This window comes from Grus americana, chromosome 6, assembly GCF_028858705.1.
Source record: "Grus americana isolate bGruAme1 chromosome 6, bGruAme1.mat, whole genome shotgun sequence".
NCBI classification, from domain to species: domain Eukaryota; kingdom Metazoa; phylum Chordata; class Aves; order Gruiformes; family Gruidae; genus Grus; species Grus americana.
Genome location: NC_072857.1, coordinates 10,812,890 through 10,817,728, shown reverse-complemented (window position 1 = coordinate 10,817,728; position 4,839 = coordinate 10,812,890).

The window sequence follows — 4,839 nt, the reverse complement described above, 5'->3', positions numbered from 1 at the left end:
TTTTTAAAAAAAACAAAAAGAACAGCATCCAGAGTGGATGCTGACATAAGATGCAACTCCTCCTGGTTTATTGCACTGTAGCAGGGAAAGGCAGTCAAATTGGAAGCTGGATGTGTGTGGGGCTTGGATGTTTCTTGGAGAAAGAACAGCCTGAAGTTTTGGTTAGGAGGTGTGGAAGAGTAGCTACTAAAGGAGAAGAGAGGAAATTAGGAAAGGAGTTACTATGAAGAAGAAGAGGTAATGGTGTAACTGAATGAACACACAAAATCTCTTTCCTGGCACAGAAATACTGGAGTAGCGTTGCTTTTTATGCCACTAAAGGTATGAAAAGGGTGCATTTTAATACTTTTTGGAGTTGAACTTGTAAACTGCTGGAATAGGCATTTTGTTTTTCCCAGGCTCTGTCATGTTATACTTTCTGCGTGCAACAGTTTTTGTGTATTTTTCTGTCCAGAGATAGTTATGTTGCCTCTTGAAGAAGGAAGAGCTAAGAAAACTGCTGACACAGGTAGCTGAGTTAAATGTTGACATTTACCAGTGGCATAAAGGAGTCCTCAAAGATCTGATATGCACCACTGTTAAAGCTGGGGAACTGCTTTATCTGATCTAAACATTCTGTCTTAGAGGTGATCCAGAGATAAGTTGTAAGCTGTGGTGTTTCACTCCCTGGGAGTATTCAGCACATCCCCTGGCAGATCATTTCCTTAAAAACAAGCTGGCAAGTAACAGTCCAAGAGTTACCGTAGCCATGACAGGACATCCATGAGTTTTATCCTTGGACGCTAATAGCTACAGAAATCCTGACTGTCCAGAGAAGAGTGAGAGAACAGAACATGCGATGTTCATTCATTCTTTGTCTGATATGACTGACACGATTCTGGCTTCAGAGGAACTTCAGCCGGCTGGAGGCATTACAGGTGCTTAAGGCTAGTGCACACTTGTGCTTATTGAACAGTTCAGACTGAGCTCGTCTTTCTGGTTGGCACCTGGTCCTCCTTCCATGACTTCCTTTTTGTAATGCTGCTTGGCACAGATTTGCAAATGATTAATGAATCAAGCAACGATGCCCAGTAGACAGCTTTGCTACTTTTCATATTACCAGGATATTGACTTTTTCCTACTACCTTTCCCGTTGAGTTAGAGAAACAGACATACCTTTGCATGTTTTCCCAGCCTCTTCCCTTTGCTTCTTGCTGCCATCTTTGCTGATTTGCAGTGCTTTAATGGTTAGGTTTGCACCTCATCTGATATGCAACAGTGGCATTTCCTGTGGCAGTGAATGTACATTTTTTTTTTCTGTATTCATGAAGAAATACGCTTTGAAATAAAGAGGCGGCCTTTTCTATACTGTTGCTAACAGTGGACAACAAAGGATCCTTTGTTGTTTTACAGGAGGACTTGCATAGGACAGCACTGTCCACTGGTCAGTGGAAGCAAAAATGTTTTTATCATAATGCTTTGTAAGTTGGAAGGAAATGAGAGAAGTTACATCAGGAATGCAACAACAACAACAAAAAAGCAAAAAGCCAAGCCCTATTGCCATAAGCTGTCTTTGTCTGCAGAAAAAGCCACCAGATGTCAGCACAGCCTGCTCTTTCATTCTGCAGAACCTGTGTAAGCCAAGAAATATGTAATGTTTATGAAAGGTGCTTATCTGTGAATTGGTTTAGCCTGCAAAGTCTGTACTAGGGTTCTGGTGATGAAAGCTGAATCTTTCCTTGCAGAAAGTATTTCTTTTTATATTAAAATCAAAAAGCGGCAAATTGAACTGGTATCAGTGCTTAAATTCCTCTTGTTAGAAAGCATCCTTTGCGGAGCCAGTTCCAGCGTATCTAAATCTTTGCATGCTGTGAGGAGGCATTTGCAGAACATTCATTTGAAGAATTGTCTGGAAAAGATCAGTGTTAATTTGCTGAGGTTTTGTAAAGTAGACTTTAAATATGCTTTTTTTTTTTTTTAAACACAAGGAAAACCACACAGAATAGAGACACATGCAAAGCAGAGCAAAACATTTTCAGCAACACAGCTTAAACACACAACAAATGTATCTTCCATGCTTCTGACCCTAAGCTCCTATTTCTTCCTTGTAGTGCAAGGGCTGAGGAGAACCTGGCACTGCGTTCTCTGGGCCATGCTTTCTGAGCTGTGATGAGCTGAGATGGGATATGAATTTCGGAACCTAAACCCAATCACTGTGCACAGCTTTACGCTGTCAGTGATTGAAATGCGTGTAGATGCTGCCTGGTTAAAAGGGTGAACTTGAATTGTTGCACAGGGACAAGGTGCGATGGAGCTTTCTGCTGAGATTCCTGTCACTTTTCTTGCAGCAGTTTGCAGATGCCAGGGATACTATCAAAGAGAGGGAAGTTAAGTGGCAGGTAGAGCCTGGGTTGACCTAAATCCTTCCTTCTTTCTGTTTTGGGCTGCTGCTTATTTCATTTCCTCTAGTCTCATACCACTGGTGTTGTGCTGGAGGTTTACCACAACTTGCTGTGTATGAGAACTGCTTATCAATTCCAAACTATTGCTATAACCCTCACACACAATCTGGAGGTGATGCATGGGAGATTGCAGCAGTGCAGTCTTGCGCTGTCTGCAGGGGAGGACTACTGTGTGCATGGGTGCAGTTAGCACAGTGGTGCAAGGTTTTTTGGGAGGTGTTATTCTTGCTTCTCTTCCTTCTGCGCAGCACCCAGTTCTGCTTCACTGGAGACCAGGACCTCCTCTTGAAGAATGGCATGCCTGGCAGATAGCTGAGAGGACAGATGGGTGTTTGGGCTAGTGATGCAGTAGGGGACAGGATGGGACACAGAGCTTTCATCTTCCTGTAGATAAGGTATTTTTGATGAGATATGGATTGTACCTTTTGTTTGCTAGCATCCTCTCTCTGATAGATTCTTTCCTTTGTAGCAGGCCAAAAGCAGCTAGCCAGAAGAGTGTGAGTTTCAGTTGGTAGCAAATACATTCAAGAGCTCAGTATGACAGATTATTATAAGAATTTACCTTTGTATGTCCATTTCTGATGTCTGGCAGGTGACTTAGTGTTGTGTACCAGGAATGTTGGCAAGTACCGTAAGAACTACTGCTGTCTGCTTTCATTTCACATCTTGAGAAGGTTTAATTCTGCTTTCTAACCTGAGGCTCAGGGAACATATTCTTTAAGGCCAGTTTGGGAGGCCCCTTTTCTTTAGTGAACTGAGATTTTTAAAATGGAAGGTGGGGTATCAACCTGTTTTTCACACTACTTTGAGGTCACACCTTTGGCTCTGTGCATGTATTTGTGTCCATCCAACTGGAGGACATCAGTTGGTTTTAGAGTCAAAGCAGCAATCTAGAAATGAAAGCCTTATGTCTCAGCAGTTAGTATCACGGCCATTTCTTCACGCTACTCCCCTGCTCCATCCCCTCAAAATCAAATAAACCTGGTTTTGCGGAAAGCAGACTTGAATCTTACACAGTAACTTTGTTTTCTAGAGCCTGAATGAGACAGCTACTTAAAAGCAGCCAGCTGACTGTAGATAGCTTTTTAAGCCAGCAGGCTGGCATGCAGCAGCTGAAGCTAGCTAATTGCAGATCAGATATGGGAAACACATAACAAGAGGAACTAACCAGCTGAACAGCAGCTATAGTGGATCCTCCAGCGCTGAGGTTTCTAAATCTAAAGCAGATTATCTTTCTTGAGGACTGCAGTAGTGCCACTGTGAAATATTCCTTTAATACTATGGCTTGTAATATGTGATCCTCCTGACTGGCCACACACAAGTTATTTTTAGTCTTTGATTATGAAAGTCCTGCACACTCTCTGCTAACAAGAACTGTCCTTAATCATAGATGGTATATTCCTGCTGTGTATTGCATGCTTAACTTTAAAACAAGCATGGTGGTGACTTGCACTAAAAAACCTTGTGCAGAAATTCTGCAAAACTGATGCTGCTTATTAAGGCACAATAAACAGATAAAAGAAAACTGCCCTGGTGTAACAAATCTCATTCCTCAAACATGAGGCACAGTCCACAGATCCCGCTAGCTCAGTGCATGAAATTTTGAGCTCAAGGATAACACCAGACTTTTGTTGCTGATTGTAGCAGGTCCTGCAGCTGCGCTGGTGATCTTGGAGAGCCTGGAGGAAATATATTGCATAGAGGTGCTGAAGCAAGTGCACCCCCCTAAAGATTTAACTGTAGTTTGATATATCACTTTGTAAGTAAATCCCTGAAGAGCAAGAAACCAAGTGCACTGAGCCTTGTATTATAGAACAGAAGGAGAGAACTGTACCTGCAGAGGTTAATCTTCAGCACAGGAATTTAAATGAACTCATTAAAATCAACTTACAAATTAGCTCATTAAAATGCAATGCTGCAGATCCAGAAGTTGGTTGATCTGGCATGCCACTTCTATGAAGAAGTGACTTAAGAAACAGAGAGCAAATTGATAGTATTAAAACTCCCTTTTTCTTTCCAGTCCCATAAACCCTCATCTGGAACTCCCTCTTCCTTGAACTCTGTATCAACAGCGCTTTTTCTTTAGTGAATTAAGGTTGTTTGATCCTGTGATACAACTGCTGTGTAATATCACTAGCCTCTTGAAATATATGTCTGTACACACTTGTGCCCTCCCACATGCATTGACTCAACTCCGTAATTGAGGCCCTGGCACCATGGGTCACAGCAATGATCGTTTTCACTTATTACCTTGGTGACAAGACTCTACCAGATGCTCACTGTAGTGGGTTTTATTTCCTAATGGTTAAATTCTAGGTAATCACACTACTACTGCCATTAAAGTAACAGTATTATTTAGGAGGAGGAGGGAAAAAAAAAAGACTCAAACGAGTTCTGC